The sequence below is a fragment of the Rhipicephalus microplus genome, chromosome X (genome assembly GCF_043290135.1).
Source record: "Rhipicephalus microplus isolate Deutch F79 chromosome X, USDA_Rmic, whole genome shotgun sequence".
Lineage (NCBI taxonomy): Eukaryota > Metazoa > Arthropoda > Arachnida > Ixodida > Ixodidae > Rhipicephalus > Rhipicephalus microplus.
This window is the reverse complement of record NC_134710.1, coordinates 272176457-272197785: the sequence shown is the minus strand read 5'-3', so window position 1 is coordinate 272197785 and position 21329 is coordinate 272176457. Positions and strand designations below refer to the sequence as shown.

The 21329-nt window shown below is 44.2% G+C and overlaps 1 long non-coding RNA gene across 1 annotated transcript; it reads left to right on the top strand.

Annotated features, from left to right (window-relative positions):
• Nucleotides 1-513: 513 nt before the first annotated feature.
• Nucleotides 514-11758, top strand: LOC142776124 (uncharacterized). Its single transcript, XR_012887321.1, has 2 exons — nt 514-3956; nt 11169-11758. It is a non-coding gene; the product is annotated as an uncharacterized LOC142776124 (long non-coding RNA).
• The last annotated feature ends 9571 nt before the right edge of the window (nt 11759-21329 follow it).

The following is a 21329-nucleotide window of genomic DNA, read 5'->3' as shown; positions in this document are numbered from 1 at the left end:
TGCCACCAGATCGACACAGGTAATCACCCACCACTACGGCAGCAACCATACCGTGTTTCGCCAACTGAACGCCGTATCATCGATGAACAAGTAGGTGACATGCTAAAGCGAGGCGTCGTTCAACTGTCAAACAGTCCTTGGGCGTCGCCAGTTGTTTTAGTTAAAAAGAAGGATGGCAATATACGCTTTTGCGTAGATTATCGTCGCCTAAACAAAATAACACGAAAGGATGTTTATCCTTTGCCTCGAATTGATGACGCCCTCGACTCTTTACAAGGCGCAGAGTTCTTTTCCTCCCTTGATCTACGCTCTGGGTACTGGCAAGTGCCCATGAATCCGGATGATAGGCCAAAAACTGCATTTGTTACACCAGACGGCTTATACGAATTTAACGTGATGCCATTCGGGCTATGCAATGCGCCGGCAACATTTGAGCGCATGATGGACACTATCCTACGAGGCCTCAAATGGAACACGTGTTTGTGCTACTTAGACGATGTAGTGGTATTCTCGCCCGGTTTTCCCACGCACCTTCGTCGCTTGGAACAGGTTCTACGCTGCGTCTCTGCAGCAGGCCTCCAACTCAACTTGAAGTGTCACTTTGGAGCGCACAAGCTGACCATTCTCGGACACGTCGTGTCGAAGAATGGCGTTCTTCCTGACCCCGCTAAGCTACGTGCTGTTCGCGAGTTCCCGAGGCCCGCGTCTCTCAAGCAGCTGCGTAGTTTCATTGGGCTTTGCTCATACTTCCGCCGCTTCGTCCGAGATTTCGCCTCGATCATGGCGCCTCTGACAGACCTACTTCAGGGAGACCGCAATCTATCTGCGGGGTCTCCAGCTTGCGACAGTGCCTTTGCGAAGCTCCGTGAACTGCTTACAACACCACCCATACTGCGTCATTTCGATTCAAGCGCTCCCACAGAAATCCACACAGATGCTAGCGGTGTCGGTCTTGGCGCTGTACTCGCCCAACGAAAGCCTGGTTACCAAGAATATGTTGTTGCGTACGCGAGCCGCACTCTTACAAGAACAGAAGCAAATTATTCGGTAACTGAGAAAGAATGCCTAGCGATTATCTGGGCCATTACAAAATTTCGGCCTTATCTGTACGGCCGCCCTTTCGATGTTGTTACCGACCACCACGCGCTCTGCTGGTTATCCTCCCTCAAAGATCCCTCAGGACGCTTGGCACGATGGGCTTTACGGCTCCAAGAGTACGACATCCGCGTCATTTATCGCTCAGGCCAGAAGCACGCCGATGCCGACGCTCTTTCGCGTTCGCCTGTTTCTACTGATATTGCGAGTGTCTCCATCCAAGACAACTTCCTTCCACTATCAGGACCAATCAACATGGCTGCGGAGCAGCGCAAAGATTCGTGGATTGCGTCTCTGATGGATTACCTATCTGAAACACTCGCCCACCCGCCATCTCGAGCGCTACACCGACAAGCCTCTCACTTCGCCATCCGTGATGGAATACTTTATCGCCGCAACTACCACCCTGACGGTCGCAAATGGCTACTCGTCATACCCAGGCATCTCCGCGCCAGCATATGTGCTGCTTTCCATGCCGATCCGCAGTGTGCGCACGCCGGTTTGTTTTAAACCTACGCCAGGCTACGTTTTCGGTTTTATTGGCGCGGCATGTACACATTCGTTCAAAAGTACATTCGATCTTGCACAGAGTGCCAACGCCGCAAGCACGATCCTAGCCGTCCTACTGCACCAATGCAGCCGTTACCGTGCCCAGTGCGACCATTCGACCGGGTTGGAATAGACCTTTATGGTCCTCTACCATATACATCAGCTGGGAATCGCTGGATTATTGTAGCGATCGACCATCTCACGAGATATGCAGAAACGGCCGCTCTACCAGCCGCGACGGCACGTGACGTTGCGTCTTTCCTGCTGCAATGTTTTGTTCTGCGTCATGGCGCTCCACGTGAACATTTGAGCGGCCGAGGCTGCGTCTTTCTCGCGGATGTTATTCGAGAACTTCTTGCAGAATGCCATGTAATTCACCGCTGTACTACCGCATATCGCCCACAAACAAATGGCTTGACCGAGCGTTTCAACCGTACTCTTGGCGACATGCTTTCTATGTATATCGCCTCCGACCACACCAACTGGGATCTTATCCTTTCTTACGTAACGTACGCTTACAACACGGCACCTCAAGCGACGACAGGCTTTTCTCCATTCTTTTTACTTTATGGTCGAGAACCATCATCTCCAATTGACACCATTCTCCCCTACCGACCCGACTCATCCGAAGGCACACCACTTTCCGAAGCCGCGCGGTATGCGGAAGAATGTCGGCAATTAGCTCGCACCCTTACAACACAAGAACAAGGGCTACAGAAATTTCGTCACTACGATGGATGGTCCAACTACCAATTTTCGCCCAACTCTCTTGTTTGGCTGTGGGTGCCCCCCAGTGCTGCTCCTGGTACCTCTACAAAGTTTGTCAGCAGGTACCATGGACCTTATCGCGTCATAGAACAAACTTCCGCTGTTAACTACCTCATCGAACCCCTCACGGCCACTGTGGACCTGCGTCGCCGAGGCCGCGAAATCGTACATGTGAATCGCCTCAAACCATATCACGAACCACTTGTCCTCACGACACCTTAGAACACTTACTTGGCACCATCTTCAGCGAGGGGGAAATATGTAATGATGATTGTAGTGGGTCATGCAAATCTCGGCACACACATTGTCAGTGCTAAGCATGAGACGCTCGGCCCGGACTGTCGCTGATTTTGCTAGCTAGGCCTACGCTCCTACCTGGTCTCGGATAACAGTTTTGACTGTCTCCGTTCTATATTATAATTTATTTATTTTTACATACTGCAACCCAGTTTGGGCTATCGCAGAAGTAGGTTTCTTTAACATGAGCACACAAACAGAAAGGCAATGCAACACTGCAAGAGAAAAAAAAAACAAGAATAACTCCTAATGAACAAGGTGTGATTCAACACATTCATTCAAGAAATAAGCTAAAGGCAATATCTGTTTGCCCCAGGCAAAATATTCCACTTTTCTATAGTGTGTGAAAAGAAGTTGAATTTAAGTTAGTACATAAATGGAATGGCCTCAGATTGAGTTTGTGTCTATTCCTTGTGGGTTTCAGTCTATTGGGAAACAAATATTCATTAATGTGTAGCGTAATGTAGCCGGTGAGGTGCTCACCCGCTACATTAGCTCAGCTGTATTAACAAGAATGTGCAGCAACTTTAGGCATTCGAGATAGCATCGCTCGGCAGAGTTTGTAGACATACATAGCAAGCTGAGAGGAGAGTGAGAAGTTCCGGTGGTAATGGCGGAAAATGAAACGGTTGGTTTCCTTTTGAACTGATTCAATTGTGTTGATGTCCGATGCTTTATGAGGGCTCTATATGGGGCAGGAATATTCAAGGATGGGACGGATGAGCGGTTTATATGTGAGCAATTTTGTTTCGCGTAGAGTCTCCTTTAGTGTATGATTTAGATAGCCCAGTTTCTTTAAAGCTTTATTGCAGGTGTATAGTCGAACCCCCGCTACAACGAACGCCGCTTCAACGAAATTTCTGCTACAACGAAAAATTCACGATACCCCGTCGGCAGTCTATAGAATTCAATGCATAAATATTGTCGCCACAACACACTTTTTCTTCTGCCATCCCGCTTCAATGAAATTTTACGATGCAATTACAGGCTCAAATATTTATTGCTATACAGTAAGCCCAATTTTTAACATTTTGATGCATTTTCAGAACCTGAAAATACGTCGACGAAGTCTAAATCATGCGTTGGCACCACCAGAAACGGCCTCTGTTCAGCAAGCATGGGTGCCGCCATTGCTCAATAGAGATGGCAGTGAGGCTGCCCTGCTTTTGCCTTGGCTTGCTTTTGAGCCACAGACGATCCAAAGCTGAAGCTCAGTCGCTCTGTTTATGGTTTCCTTCACGCAGCTGGTGGGTGCGACCTCAGAACGATGCCTTTTCCTATGCCAATGCTTATCATTTTGTTCGTGCTTGGTCATAGTGGTAACTAATTAGAGCGGCTGTTCATCCGCATTATTAACAAAATCGGCTACCCGCGAGTGGTGAATGCTAAGAATGGCATAGAATAAAGCGAAATTCGCGACTCGACGATACCCTGCCCGCCTCTCAACATTGTCGGATGCACTTTGACGGCGAACAGCTGCTGGTGTTAATGTGTTAATGCAACTGTTTGGTTCCTTCACGAAAGCGGTTGTAGGCGTTGTTTCTGCGTGCCTTTCATCATGGCCTCACTATGCATGACTGAGAACCACGTCGGGACACTGCTGAGAAAGAATAGGAAGCAGCGGACACTTTTTTAATTTTTAGAATAAACATTCCTTTGTTTTGTTAGCTCAGATCAGCTATATTTTTTCGATTTCACTACAACGAAATTGTCACTTCAACAAAATGTTCTCCGCGCTCCGTGAGTTTTGTTGTAACTGGGTTGTACTGTATTCGATATGTTTAGACCAAGACATGTTGGCTGTGCAGATGAGGCTTAGGTACTTATAACCGGACACACGTTTCAGAGTGGAGCCATTGAAAGAGTAATCAAAGAAACAAGGGTGTGTTTACAGAAGGAAAGAGTGACTGTTTTAACAAAGTTTATGTTCATTAGTCATGTGTGGCACCATCTGCAAAATTGTGCGAAAGAATCATGAAGTAAAATGTGGTCATTATTGGTATTAATTACACTGCACAGTACATAGTCATCAGCGTAAAGGCAGATTTTGGCAGACACATAATTGGGCAAATTATTTATGTATAGTAAAAACAAAACTCCCAGGACTGAGCCCTGAGGCACTCCTGATGACACATTCACAACAGACGAGTTTGAGGAACTGAAAAAACATACTAGGAACAGTTGTTTAAAAAACTAGCAATCCAGTCAACCAATAAATAATTGTAAAAAACTAGCAATCCAGTCAACCAATAAATAATTGTTAGGAACAGCGTGAAGTTTATGCAAAAGTTTAAAATGTGTAACAGTGTCGAATGTCTTTTAAAAGTCGATGAAAATTGTATCAATTCGATAACCGGAGTCTAGAACATGCGAATTGTTATGCGAGAATTCTACAAGTTGGGTTATTGTACTATAACATTGATTAAAACCATGCTGAGCATCACTGAGAATATTATTTTTGAGAAAGTCCATCATATTGTCGCAAGACAAAACAACGAACAGGGACTCGAAGTGAATGACTGTTTACTCGGCCACAGCAGTCAGTCACTTCATCACTTTATTCTTCTGCCACAAGCACAGCAAGGCATTACCCTCTCCCCAAAGAAAAAAAAAAGAGAAAAAGAAGCATCACATGAATTCTGTGGCTCCGAAAAATAATGGAAGGTAGCCAAAAATGTTTGTGTCCGTTGAGAAGCACAAGGGCGAGATAAAAAACTCGGCAGATCTCACGTACCTGGGAATTGACATTATGCGAAGCATGCGGAAAGAAGGTGACTGTGTTGCAATATTTCTAATGATCGACACGTCATGAAATGACATATATATATACAAATTTTGCATGCACAGGCATATGTTGAAGAGTTGCAGATGTTTATATAACCAGCTCTTTGCACTTGCACAACGATGCCAAATGGAACATGCGTATTCGCCACACCAGAAGCTGATATGTGGTGCTGAAGCTCGCAAAGGTGCTGGCCCTGGACACTGCTACATAAATCAACTTCAGGGCATGACAGCTAACTAAATTGATGTTAACCCGGCGTGACGGCTGTATCAAGGGAGTACATGTGTAATGTTTATAAAATTGGGTAGGCAGTACTGCAGCCACTATTGATGTTTCACGGAGCTTGGCATCTATTTGAAAAATAGTTCCGAGACCTGGTGTAGCTTTGTGGTAAAATGCTTCATTGCCACGCAGAATGCTCGAGTTCGATTCCAGCTGGAACCCCGACATTTATTCTTTGCATTCATCAGGTCGAGACTACCGATGTCTGGTATTTCTTAACGCTCGCAAGTCAAAATTGCTCATGAGCGTTCTCGTCGTTCCTGTGTAGATACTAAGGGTCAGTCACCTGTGGCACATACCCGTATACCAGTGGCTCATACCCACCCATGGGTATGTGCCACTGTCTGGCAGGAAGTGTTTGACGCCGTTCGCGGCGGGATAGTGACATTATTCATGTCTTGACCAGCGCGTCATATTCGTTGAATCATACTACCCTACCATGCTAATTTTGGTTCACTCCAAGCGAAGGGGGTGAGCACGAGAGCACCCAAACATAAGCGGCTAGGTAGATAAATGGATAGATAGATAGATAGATAGATAGATAGATAGATATGCGCAAAGTTGCCAAAGTTCGCTAAGAAATGCTTTGCATTTTAAAAAAGAAGCGAGAAAGAAATGTACAATTGTCTTAAAGGCAAGTTCTACATCACAAAGTTCAAAACTTGCAGTCAACGCGAATAGTACGGCTTGATCCTGGAGACATGAACCACATCTAAGGAGCGTGGTCTCCGAGAACGGTGCGACGTGTCTGCTGGGACAACTTCGTAGTTGACTTCTCCGAGGCGATGAAAAACTCGGGAGGGTCCGAAGTACCGACATAACAATTTCTCTGAGCGCCCACTTTGATGAATGGGAGTCCAAACCCAGACTAGATCACCCGATTCGTATGTTACTGCTCTATAATGGGTGTTGTACCGACAAGCATCTTGATTTTGCCGCCATAAAATGGGAAAGCGTGAAAGCTGCCATGCGCCTTCAGCACGCTGAACAAATACATCTGCGTCCGGAGCAGTCGTGTCCGGCAGAATTGTTGCAGCATGGTGTCAAGCATTGTGGGGACGTCGCGGCCGTGAACCAGACGAAAAGGAGCAAAGCTGGTGGTTTTCTGAAGAGCTGTGTTGTAGGCAAATGTGATATACGGAAGGATTTCGTCCCAATTCTTGCGATCCTTGGTGACATGCATCGACAGCACATCTGCAATCTTTTTGCCAAAGTGTTCGGTAAATCCGTAAGTCTGCAGGTGATACGCAGTTCCTGTTCGGTGCATCATACCACTCAGCCACAGGATCTCTCGGAAAAACTGTGCCGTAAATGCAATACCATGATCTGTGATGACAACAGCGGGAGCACGGTGGCGGAGAACAATGTTCTTGATAAAAAAAGTTAGCCACTGTTGCTCACTGGGCGGCTTGTCTTCTGCACTATCTAGTCAAGTAGTCGGTGGCAAGAACAATCCAGCAGTTATCAGCAGTAGACTTCGAAAATGGGCCGAGTAAACCCATCCGGACCTTTTCAAATGGTGCGTCCTTAAGAGGGTCGTACAGGCTGAAGCAGACCGGCTAGTTTCATCGATGGATTTTTGTGGCATTGGCAAGTTGTGCATGTTTTGACGTACTGCCGGACGATTTTTGCAAGTTTCCGCCAGTGGTAGGCATTTGTTATTGATCCTCGCCAGAGTACGAGCGAAGCCGAAATGCCCTGATGATGGCTTGTCATGGCAAGCATGCAAAATGTCATCGCGGAGAGTAGCAGGAACAACTAGGAGATAAACAGCTTTCGCTGGATGAAAGTTACACTTGTAGAGGATGTCTTGGCGTAGACAGAAAGATGACAAGTCACGTGTAAACTGACGTTGGGGTTGCGGGCGACGTTCCTCAAAGTATTTAATCAGTGGTTGTAGTTGTGAATCTTCATTTTAGTGCTCAGCCACGTTTGATGATGCGAGAATAGCAAGGCAGCTGAAGTCTTCATCTTTGTCTTTTCCAGCGATCTCAACGGGTGCGCAGGAAAGACAGCCAGCGTCGGTGTGTTTCTGGCCAGACTTGTAAACTATCATTATATCGAATTCCTGTAACCAAAGGCTCCATTTTGCGAGATGGCTCGAAAAATCTTTTAGATTTACCAACTACTAGAGAGTGGTGGTCACTAACGATTTGTAAGGGGCGTCCATACAAGTAGGGCCTGAATTTCGTAATGGCCCATACAACCACCAGACATATTTTTTTCAGTTGTTGAGTAGTTTTTATCCGCAGATGACAACGTGCGACTAGCTTAGGCAATGACGCGCTCCACGCCATCTTGATATTGCGCCAGAATAGCTCTGAGACCAAGGTTGCTCGCATCAGTGCGGACTTTTGTGTCTGCTTCAGTGTCGAAGTGGCCAAGGATCGGCGGCGTTTGTAGGCGTTGTTGAAGGTCACGGAAAGCGTTGGATTGTTTGGGACTCTAGACGAAGGCAATGTCGTTCTTGACGAGTTGTAGAGGGTCGGCGTTTTTCGAAAAATTTGGCACAAGGCGGCAGTAATAAGTACAAAGGCCCAGAAAGCAATGTACATCATGCTTTGTCTTCAGTATCGGGAACAAAGCAACTGTCATAGCCTTTTCAGGGTTGGGGCGAACACCACTGCTGCTGGCAATATGGCCAAGGAATTTGAGTTCTTCATATTCAAAATAACACTTTTCTAGTTTAAGAGACAGGCCGGTAGTACGAATAACCAGGAGAATTGCTTCAATTCACTCAATGTGCTGGACAAAAGTCGCAGAAAAAACGACTACGTCGTCTAAATACACTAAACACGAGTGCCATTTGAGTTCTCACAAAACTGTGTCCATCATTCATTGGAGTGTGGCTGGAGCGGAGAACAGGCCAAAAGGGAGAACTTTGAATCCATAGAGACCGTCAGATGTAATAAACGCTGTTTTTTCTCGGTTTCGTTCATCCACTTCAACCTGCTAATATCCGCTACGAAGAACCATGGAAGAAAAGTAATGGGCGTGTCGCAGGCAATCCAAGGAGTCATCGACACAAGGAAGAGGATATACGTCTTTTTTCGTTATCATGTTCAGTTTGCGGTAGTCTATGCAGAATTATAGTGAACCATCTTTATTTTCAACCAAAACAACTGGTGACGCCCAAGGACTTGCCGATGGTTGAATCACGTCATCATCGAGCATTTGTTTCACTTTATGACGGATAGCATGCTGTCCCTTCTGCGACACGCGGTAAGCGTCTTCGCGCTCAGGATGAACGTTGAGCTGAATGATGATTCTGTGCTTTGTTAGAGGGGTCTGCTTGGACTTTCAACATTGTGGCTAAACAGTCACTGAAGGGTGAGAGGAGACTGAGGAGCCTTGCCTGCATAGGTTATTCTAACTGGCAAATGATGTTGAGGCGACTAGTGATGTTGGTATCGCAGCTGTTCTGTCAAGATTATTGTAATAAAAGGGAAGGCGTTTAAATCATCCAATGCCTCCAAGTAAGCTATGGTGGTGCATTTCGCAAAATACCTGTATTTGCCACTGAAGTTTGTAACTAAAAGCGTAGTCTGGCCATTTCGGCGTTGAATGAGACTTCGAGCAGTGGCGACTTCCCAGTCGAGCAATAACGGGAGGTTACCTTCGGCAATGCCCATTATTGACTGTCCCTGTGGACACTCAACAAGGATGAAGATACTACTGCGAGGCGGCGACGTGACGCAATCATCAACTACGCGTAAGGCCATGCCACGATGTTCGATCTCGATGTCGGAATCTGAAAAAACACAGTTAGAGAAACTGATGAACAAATCACAGAGATTAATTATTGCTCCATACTCTTGAAGAAAATCTATGCCCAAAATTACTGGCCGAGAACAGTTGGGCAGTACCAGGAATGATGCCACAAAAGCCAATGCACAAATCTCAAGCTTGGCGGTGCACCTTCTTATAGTGGATATGAGGTGTCCTCCAGCGGTTATTAGTTTAGAACTGTCCCACATTGTCAGCACCTTGTGCAGACTGGTGGCCAATGATGCACTCATCACGGAGTAATTAGCTCCCGTGTCGACAAGTGCAGTCACTGGATAATAGTCGACAGAAACGGTAATGGCAGCGGATGTTCTGTTGGTGGTTTCAGAAGTAGGATTTAATGGTATGTCGTAACGCAGCGGTGGGGGGTATTTGTTAGTTCACGTGACAGTGGCCACACCAGCAGAGGTCACCGTTTTCAGTTTTCTCAGCGTGGGCGTGCGCCATTGACACCAGGGGACCCAAAGGCTGGTGGGGCACGGTGCGTTGACGAGGACAGATGGGGTGATGGCGACCATGACTGTCATTGCAGCGGGGCAGTAGCTTGATGACTACCTTCCAAGTAATCGGCAATTTCTTGAGGGGGCTCACCAAAGCGTGGGCAACAGGCATGTGGCTGGAATCTGCGTAGGCCTATTCGTTGGTAGTAACTGTCAAGGTACATGTGTCCAACTTCACCACAATGGTAGCACAAAGGATGATTGTCGGGTGCACTCCAGACGGTGGACTTTCGCGAGCCAGGACGAAAATCGGCCTACAAAGCTGGGCGATGGGCTAGACTTGGAAAACGTCTAGGGGCCCCAACAGGTAAATGAACAAAACGGGCCATCAATGACGTAGAGACACATAGGGCATCTGTGAAGGAAAGTGTGGGAGGTTCAGCTTGCGATCGTGGTGAGGAATGAATTAACTGCCCGATTTCATTCCAAACAACGTCGGTAAGAGCAGCGGTACTCGGAGGGTGCGCTGCATGAGATTTTTGAAGTTCTGAGGTCTGTGAGGACCTCCCTGCCATAGCCTCCTGGTACAAGCGAGCATGCAGCGGACATGGCTGTCAGACGCTCATATTGCGACAACCGCTGCCGAAGCATGCGCTCCATAATTGTGGCCTCACGTATGAACTCTGACATCCTCGTAGGAGGGTTGTGCACAAGGTCGGCAAAAAGCTGCTCCTTTACGCCTCGCATTAACAGGCACACCTTTTTATCTTCTGGCAAGGGTCAGCCCTTCGAAACAATCCCGACATCTATTTCACAAACATGGCGACGCTCTCATTTGGCATTTGAAAAAGCGAAGAAAATGCCTGCTCTGCTCTCTCTTTTCGTTTGGGGTTACTGAAAGCCTCGCGAAGCTGTCGATGTAATTCTTGCCAAGTCGTGAATGAAGCTTAGAGGTTCTTGTACGACGCTCTTTCCGCATCTAAGAGGGAGATGTAGACGTTCTTCAACTTACAATGATTCTCCCAGTCATTGATAGCCGCGACCCGGTCGAAATGGTCAAGTCAGTCCTCCACGTCGTCACCGGCATTGCCGTGGAATGGGTTTGGTGTGCAAGGCCTGTTGGTGACACAGGGTACCCTAACGAATGGGTCATTTTGATGTTCTAGATTGGAAAATGCGAGCATAGCAGACGGCTGTGCCACATCACCTGGAAGATGACAAGAATGAAGGGGTGTTGCAGCACGCCCATTGAAGAAAGAAGAGAAGGCGCTCGCGCAGAACGAAGCTGTTTGGACGCCGACAAGACGACGCAAGGAAGCCTAGGGTGAACCCGCAACTACGCGAGAGGTTTGAAAGGACGGGTTCCTGTCCTCGAGCCATTGACGTCCTCAGGGCACGGCGTGTCGGGGTGGCCAGGCACGAGTTCTGGGTGAGTGGCCCTGCGGACATCTCCGGTACGGCGTGCGCCCTCGAAAGATCGGAGCTGCTGATCACGTCCAGCGAGCCGACGTCGCTGACAGTGTGCGGCTACGCCTAGACCTGGTGATACCCTCTACAGCAGTATGCTGACCTGTGCACCCAAGCGACGACTGAATCCGAGCACGCAATGGGTCCCACTTCAAGGCACCGGGCTACAGCACAGACTATGAGGCTGTTTACTCTTTTCTTATGTGTGTGAATCTCGTCCCTGTACGACGTATGTTACTGTATTTGCAATGATTTTCTCTCGTTCAATATAACTTCATTTCGTTTTCCACACTGTCTCCATCTTCCTCGTGTCACATGCCTTGCTACGTGACGAACCTAACCACGGCAGTCATGCTTGGTATGGGTTGCAGATATGGCAAACACTGTCTTCACAGAACTTGCCAAGGGGCCACACGGTGATGATAGACCTTGAAGGTGGCGCCTGCTTCGATGGATATCAGCAGACCTTAGTGCACTGTCGTTAGTTGCTTCTGATTCAGGACCAGCAGGCATGAGACGTCGCAGTACTCAGCACTTCCACCTGTCTGTCGTAAGAGGAAACGGCGAACAGGGACTCGAAGTGAACGACTGTTTACTTGGCCACAGCAGTCACTCTCTTCCTGGCTCTGTTCTTCTGCCACCAACACAGCTTGGCAATATGCTTAAAGATTATGTGTTATAAAAGTTTGCATGATTGAGACATTAATAAAATCGGGCAATAGTTCAATGGTGACTGAAATCAGACCAGATTTATACATAGGAAGAATTTTTGTCAATTTCCAAAGTAAAGGAACAGTTGAGGTGCCCAAGGACTTTTGAAAAGTTTTGGTCAAATAGTGGCTAATTGACTTACAATATCCATGAAAAAAAATATTAAGAATACCATCAGTTCCAACAGATTTCTTATTTCCTAAGTTCATAATTAAGTTCATAACACCGTCGAGAGACACGGAAACATCGCTGACTGAGTTATTTGAGCCATGATGAAAGCTAGGGATATCTAAGTTGTCAGTTGTGAATATTGAATAAAAGTATTCATTGAATGCGTTAAAAATAGTTAAGGGGTCACTAAAGGGGACGTCAAAATTTAAAGAACTGTATTTATGGCAGCTGCGGTGGTTAAAATAGAAGCCCGGAACTTTTTAGGGCTGCTTGTCATTAAATCTTGCAACGTAACTGTAGAATAGAAGTCCTTTGAATAAGTAATTTCGATCTGAACTTGTTCTTCGGCAAGGTTAAACTTCTGTATTTCAAAGGGGTCACCATTCCTTTTTAGACACCTCGGTCTAGCCACACGAAGCGACAGGTGAAGTATGTCATGGGATATTCAGGAAAGCTGGGGGTTTATCTTTTTTTTTTGTGTGTGACGATGCGCTCAATAGAAGTTTGCCACAGTCTTTTAAAAAAAAAGCCACCAAGAAATTCACATCATTGCATTCCTTAAGGCTATAAGAGGGGAGGCGTTAAGAGGTTGAGGCTTTGAGGCATTGAGAGTGGAAAAAAAAAAATGGTGAACTGGCCCATGGAGCCACTTCGTCTAATTTTTCGTGTCCCTTTTTTTTCTCTCTTTTTGTCTCTCACTTAGACATGACTTCCATGCCACCATCATGGCTGAAGTCTACTTCCCAGCATTCCGCATAAAAAGAGCAATGAAACATTGCAGAGAAGATGTTCTGCAGGTTGTGTCGTCAGATAAAAGACACAGGTGCTCATGGGGCATATTGTACTGACAAATAGATTACCTTAGCAGGTTCATAAATGTGAGAAGTTACTGGCTCAATTAGGGTAGCAGTACGCACACAAACATTTTACTGACAAATTAAATATTGTTATGAGTCTTATGACACTTTGGTACTCATACAACTTAACAAACTATCAATATAGGGATATCAAAATGCCTGGTATTTAATGCCTCACAGTAACATACTCAAGTGCATGAGTGGATCACTTTTATAAAAGTAATAATCATTACATGTAAGCTCAAGGATGGTACTAGCAATAATAAGACAAGCCTAATTAGCATTCCATTGGTAAGCTGCAGTGACTAAATATGCAGTGACTTAAATAGCGACAGAACGGACACTATCTGCTTTTCGGGATACATATGTGTGCTTCTCTATGGCGATCTAATGCTAAATGACAACTGACCGCTAATTGAAACGTGGCTCAGCTGCGTGGACTTGGATCATTTCCTTGTTAGTTGCATTCAGCTCGGCACCTATGCTGACCATACCGTCGCTGCCGCGTCAGTCTACCATGCACCCGGATTTACTGTGTGAATTACTTATCCCCACTTGGCTCCAGATCGAGCATAGATGAGCAGAGTAGTGTGTTTAATTAGCATGGGGATAACAAACTTCGGCCAAACAAAGTGTGCCACGATCATCTATACCCTGTTTCACACATTAGGGGCAACATAAGTTGCAACATCGCAGGGGCTAGAGACTCCTTGCAGTAGGTGCATTCTCGTAAAGAAATAGTTTCATGTTTTTATCACCCAAAATATATTCTTTTAGATTCAGGCTGAGTATTAAATGAGCATGTTTTGTATCTCCCTCTCTCTCATGTGCTGGTTCACACACATTAGCGGGTGATAAATCTGTTAAGCTCATTAGTACTTAATGCTTAGTTAAACCATTGGAATTTTCTTTTTACCAGAAATAATTTTGATAGATGATGATGTTTGACCCTAGAAAGCTGCTCCAAAACTAACTCGCATCGCTCCAAAACACCCCTTTTGGTGCTCCAAAACAGCATTATTCCTGCTCCCTGAGCTTCTCCAAAACACGCAAGTCCATTTCCACCCTGCCCGTAGCAAAAATGTGTCCCTGCACTCTGTATTGATAATAGGTGCCTGTAAATGACACTTCAAAACTAAATGGAATACACACAAAAAAATAAATAATTTATTTGCTTCTGTAAATGCAACTTTGGCGGGCTGGCACTCAAATAATGAAAATGCAGCCAGAGCTCAGTTCACATTAAGGGGGGACGAGGATCTTAAAAAAAACTTTTTTATTTATTATTCTACTGTCATGAAAATTACCGTGCATGTGTACCATTGAATGGATATTTAAAATCTGCAAGCAGATTTCAGATATCTCATTAAGAAAAAAAGTAATGACAAATTTCCTCATTATATATAGGTAATTTCTTCAGGCCGTTATGATAAGTTGCAATAAAAAAAGTTAGTTTGCAAAACTACACATTTCCTTTAAAAGGTTCATCCCACAGGCTAAAGCAAACTAGATGTCAAGATGGTTCTTTCTTTGGTCAGAAACAATTTTTAAACTTGAAAGGCAAAAATGAGCTTCCAGTAATTAGCGGTTATTTGTCAAGTAATTACAATTCTATTAAGGTTAAGAGAAAAGGAAAAGCTTTAGCCTGTAGTTCAAGTGCTGCTGAAAAGAATGGTACCAAGTTTGTTTAGATATCTTCACAGAAACTCTCTCAAAACTTCCGTAAGGCACATTCACTTCGCAAAAATAACAGTACCAAGGAAGTTATATTTGCAGTTTTAAAAACATTGATAATTTCATATATTAAGCTTTCAACAAAAAGAAAAGGTATTTTGCCATAATATAACTTTTTTTTCCAAAATGTACTTTTGATTTGAAATACCTCAAATTGCAATTTTTGAAAGACAGCACTTTTTACAATTTTGTGCTATTTTAAGACCCTTGTCCCCCCTTAATAAATATGAAGGTTTTCTTGGTTAACTTAAGGCACTTTGAACATATCTATATCGTGGGGTCCTTGTGTCTACCTGCCTAGTTTGGTGCTCTCACAGGGGTTTCATTAACTTTCCAGGGTGCTTATGATATATCATAATTAGTGTGACATAATATGGGGATATGGCAAATGTAAAGAAAAGCTGACAACATAAAAATTACGTCATGAATTTCATGTATGTCATGATATACATCATGAAATCATGGTGCTCTTGTAGTGGTTTTATCAAACTGGTTTATGCCAAAATTATTATGTGACACTGGTGCATGATAAATATGACCAAACATATGACTTAATTAATGCGAGATTCATGCCATAGAACAATCACTGGCCAGGGCCAGAAAACATGTCTAAATTAATGAGACCTACAACTGCATACTCAACAAAGGTTATTTGATTGAAATAATGGTGATGAGCAAGTAACTCGCAGTTGCTGCCCAGCTCTTGACTGAGCTTACAGTAATGTGCCTTCCAAACCATCTTTCGTGCTGCACTTTTGCCCGTTGCGACCATGGCCCAGCAGCAAAGACTGTCTTGTTAGTGGTGACTTCAGCACCCAAGCACGAGCCCATAAACTTTTGCTTAATGCCAATATATGGTGGCATTTGAAATCCTTTTAGCGGGAAGGTTGTTTGAGAACTTTATGTACTGACCCAGACAGCGATGCTGAAGGGGGCAGAAGTTAAAGTTGTCATGCATTGTAGCACACTTACAGTGTAAATACTTGTCTTGTTGAAAATATGAAGTTTGTATACACAACTATACTACATGCCTTGACTCAATTCAGCCGGTAATTCTGCATATTCAGTTTTCTTGAAAGGAGGAGCGACCCTGCTGAGCGGTATCAACTACCCTATACTGTAAATTTATATGTAAAGTAAAAATATTTATTGAATGTTGTATAACTTCACTTCTCACTGGTCTGATTTTTCAATCCTATAGTTTTTTTTTTATTTATTACATACTGCAGACCTTTAGGTCCAAGCAGGTGGGCAGTTACAAGAGGACATAGTCGAAACAATAAGTGGCATAAAGATTGTTTAAGGTGAGTGTTTCATACACTCATAGTGAACACAATGAGCGACATAGCAAATTATTTCATAATAACGCATGTACCAGACAAAAGAGAAAAAAAAAACACATAAAATTTATACTTCATATGTCGTGCGATTAAAGTAAAAATGAATACATAATAAATACAAAACAATAAACAATTATTTTCACCGTTTAAGCCAAGAAAGTAATGAATACATAAGTATACAATAAGTACAGCACATACAAGATGAAAAAAGAAAACGAAAAGAAAAACGCTGTAATAAAAGATCGAAAACCTGAATTTTCAGGACAATGCTATTTAGAGCAAAGGAGAAATAGATTCATTGAGGATGCCCGAGTTGTTCCGTTCCAATCTGAGACCGTGCGTGAAAAATATGAGAACTTATAAGCGTCTGTCCTGCAGAAATAGGGTGTTAGAGATTTGGCGTGATGATGCCTTGTGGGTCTGGTTGATAATAATCTCAGGTACGGCGATGGGTCAATCGCAAGTTTGTGGTTCAGAAGAAGAGAAAGAAGGTCAATTCTTATGTGTTTTCGATGTGTGCTAAGAAAGGAAATGTAATTGGCCTTCATTATTTCAGAAGGAGAGTCGACTCGTGAGACCTTGTTAAAAATGAACCGGACGGCTTTTCTTTGTTATTTGTCAAGTAATTACCCTTACCCTTAGTTAAACAAGTCCAAAAAGTATTGTGTTACCATGTAATGATCCAAGCAAAAAATGCGCCATATGGATACAGTTTTCTAAAAGCAGAAGATACCATAGCAAACAAAGTTCATTCAATTAGCCTGTACTGCCTAAACCAGTTCAGGAGATAGTGTAGCTTGCCACTGGTTTTACTGGTGCTATGCTGGTTAATGACTTTTTTGCTTCATTCTTTCTGGACGTGTCAACATAGTGCAGACAAGTAGGTGTGAAGCTTCAGTGCAGCAGACGACGCCGCACATATAGTCACGGACATATGTGGCATTTCCTTCAAATGAAAAAAAAAAAACAGACAACAGCAATCCCTGCAGTGTAAACGTTTTTAACACCCCTAATTGTTTTCCTTCATTCGCTAGTCGTAGGTGTACTGAATGGGGTCAGATTAGCCCGCTGTTGTAGCTTAGCTTTTCTAAAAAAAAAAAAAGTTCCATTTTTTTTTTTCAGATGATCTGTTGTACCTTAAACACTTAAATTGTTTTTATTTTGTAGCACGTTAAATAGGCCGGTCACCATCACATATTTTATTTGTGCCCTTTAAGTTTGTCAAGCTCCCAGAAACAAATTGCAAATTTTGCAACTGTATATTCAATTTTACTCATACAAAAGACCTTTTGAGACTGTTATAGATAAATGGGTCTTTGTTTTTACAGTTACGTCACTTTATTAGCTTTCTGCGAGTACAACTTTATTGAGCGCATTCTATAATGTCCTGCCAGCGGTCGTAACATACAAACATATAGCTAATGAAAGCCAGCAGGAAATGAAGATGAAAGTGTAAGCTGATTTTCCGTGGAGAAGTCTATTTGTACCTCAACAGCTCGGGGTCACGTGAGCCAAAGTTAAACGTCACATATGTGACGTCACTAGAAAAACGATCAGCTTCAACAAGTGGTACAGTGTACCAAAAGGGGGCAGTGGAGTGAACGAGGCGGCCGCGCCGCATCTCTGGTGATTCTCCGGCGGGTGACAGTAGCGGCGACGCTGTTGCCCCATGGTACTGAAAATCTCAGTAGCGTCTGCATTAGAAGCGCGTGCTCCGAAGCCTGCGAAAGCGTGTAATTGCCCGTTTTTAGCGCGTTTAACGTGTTTCTGAGCCTTTATCCGTGGACGCACCTGCTAAGCGTCATGGTGCATGAGTGAATACGCAGGCAGGGCGAAATTGCGTCGATACATTCACTGTTTCAAGAGCCTGCCGACCCACACACAAAAAAAAAGTAAATCAGAATTTGCACGGATTTGCCTAGCTTTCCATTCAAGCAGCACTTTGAGCTGTGTTACTACATAAGTGGCCACCGGTGAACTACAAATAGGTGAGAAAAACATGCACTTGATTGTTTCACGGGAAACCCGATTGTTGATGACTCAGATTTATCATGCCAGTTTTGCGGAAGATAATAATTATTGCATTCTGAAAGGCTTATTGCATATTGAACATAATAAAAACAACACACAGACATATTAAAAAGTGTGAAATGTATATATAGTCCGTCTGTTAATCTGCATAAATTCATTGTATTCAGCTCCCATTTTGTATCGACAGCTTATTGTGCTCCTTTTCAATTAATCTATCGGCGTAACGCCATTGGAAGCCAGCAAACTTATGACAATGTGACGTTTTGTATTAGAAGTGTATATCTATTATTATTAAGGGTATATATATATATATATATATATATATGTATATATATATATATATATATATATATATATATATATATATATATATATATATATATATATATATATATATATATATATATATATATATATATATATATATATATATATATATTCACAAGTACACGCGTACTTAAGTCACACGTCACCACCCCATTACCAATATCCGTGCATTGCCCCTTAGCCCAGCTACTATTTCTAGGCGGTGCATTTTTCGTCCGACTAGGTTAAAGACAGCATACCCGCGAAAAGGTGAAATTTGCAGTGCGCATTTGTACAGAGACCCACTATATTCAGCTTCGCCAACTGTAAACGTTCGACGCATGACTAGCACCCAGAATTATTTTTTTTTGATGGGGGGGGGGGGGGTTGCAGAAGAACGACTCACTTTGTCAATCGGTGGTCGCTGTGAATGCGTGTTAATATTTTAGTATACCCTAAAGAGTTAAATTACGAAAATATTTCGTGGTATAGAGGGCTCGGATTCCCTTCCTATCCCCTCTCTACTTACGACCTCCTGGTTATACGTGAATTTGAAACGGTACTTTTTTTTAAATCTCGCAGCTTTCTGGGCACAGCTAACTTCCAACAAATCAGCTCTGTTATTCTGAGTATTGTAGACGCCGAACCAAAGAAGGAAGAGTTAAGACAGAAGAAATCAGTATAAGACACGCCCTCTCTGAAATATTTTCGATCTCTCACAAGGGCTATTATGGAGCTCAAATTCAGTAGATTGGCATGTCATACTTCAAGGGCTATGGCACCATCTGCTAGACATTAATGATGGGCAGGTACGAAGAAATCTGCATCAAGAATGTGCGAAGGAGGAGCCGATGCGCATAGCAATTCCTGCACGCGGCTCTTTCAGTACTATTCGACAGCAGCGCCGCCGCTACAGGCAACGCGGAAGGGATCAGGTGACGAGACGCGTTCACGCCGCTCAACACAACCTAGTCTAGAAACGTTGGCTCAACACACGTCTCACCACTTCTAGTACACTCTACCAGTGGGTAGTGTGTTCAGGGAGGAGCCGTGGCTGCCGCAGTTGATATCGACAGCCGCGAGATGACGCCACCTTAGCAAGGGCTGTCACCTCACGCATTGCCTTTATGCACGTCTGTGCTTTTATATTAGTAATAGCAGGGGTTTAACGTCCCAAAATCACCATATGATTACGAGAGACGCCGTAGAGGAGTGCTCCGGAAACTCGACCACCTGGGCTGATTTAACCTGCACCTAAATCTAGGTACAAGCATCTCAGTATTTGCACCTCCACCGAAAATGCAGCCACCGCGACCGGGATTCAATCCCGTGACCTGCGTTTTCATACGTCGCGCATAATATTCTTGTTTAATTGCTGACACGTCCGCGAAAAGCTTTGTGAATGGGTGTGTTCGTACTGCATTAAAACAAAACGAAATGTAAAAGCTGCAACGCACGGTCCGAATACAAGTATTAACAAACGACGGTGAAGCAGTCATTCGTGAGGAAACTGCCTGCAGTTTTTAATGCTCGGTTGGTGAACGAATAAAAAAAAAAGGAAGATTCGGGTATTGAAGGAGTATCTATAAAACCGAAAGTTTCTTGTTATATTACTGCTATATCGAGTCATAGTCTGCACACTGCGACAGCTTCTACTTCCTTCGTTACGCGCGTGGCACCGTTCTTGTCGATAGTTGCATCATGCAATTGTAATTATGTGACGAAGGTGACACAACTGCCATTTGAATGAGAGACACGCTGTAGCTGAAGACTTGGGAATAATTTTGACAATCTTGGGTCCTTAAACGATACTGCTGCTGCGGCCGCGATATTGTATTGTTCAGTCAAAAGGAAACAATTGGGACCACTGTCAGACTGTAAGAAGAAACCCTTTATTTACGAGCGCGCATACTGCAGTGATCAGTAACACGTGCCGACCAAATTCGTCACCATTCTGTGGAATTATCAGTTCACGATCACTTCCATCACGGTGGCACCTTGACTGATTTTCGCGTGCAGGTTTTTTTTTTCTGTTTAGCCTCTCAAGACTGGTTGATAAGTCGTGACAGCACGTAAATTACCGCTCTCTTTGACACGAGATGCGGTGCGATCAAGCTCATATAAATTGAAGGTAAACAAAGCTTGAGTAAGCGTTCCAGGTTAAGCTGCAGTCCCTGCAGTAGTGTTCAGCCCTTCGGGTTCGTAGTCAGCAGGAAGGTCCATTGATGAACCTGAATCAGTGGCCTCACCGTCAACACAGGGTGCTGCAGTTTTCTTAGAAATGGTAGATTCGACCGCCGAGTTCTGCTTTCTCGGAGGACTTGGATGCAGCGCTTACTTCGATAAGTAGCTTGGAGCGTTGGGCAGTAGCATCGGCATGGCGTCCAGCGTTAGCTCTGGTCTCCTACGTGGTACGCGAACTTTTCGCCGTTTAACGTACGTGCACGTAGTTTCCAAGAGCACATGAAGGCTTGAAGTGTAGCTCACATACAGAGCAGCTTTCGTTCAAGGTCCAATCCTTCCGATGTAAATTATCTTCCCAAACCTTCCTCCGTGCTTCGTCTTTGGGTGCAGCGAAAAGTGACGGCTGCATGCTCACCTTTTCTTCCAATGGTATCCTGTTTCACACCTAGGTGCAAAGCAGTGTCGTTGTCGCCGATGACTCAGCATTGCCGCACTGTCGCGTGGCCAGCAAAAACATTTCCAGTAA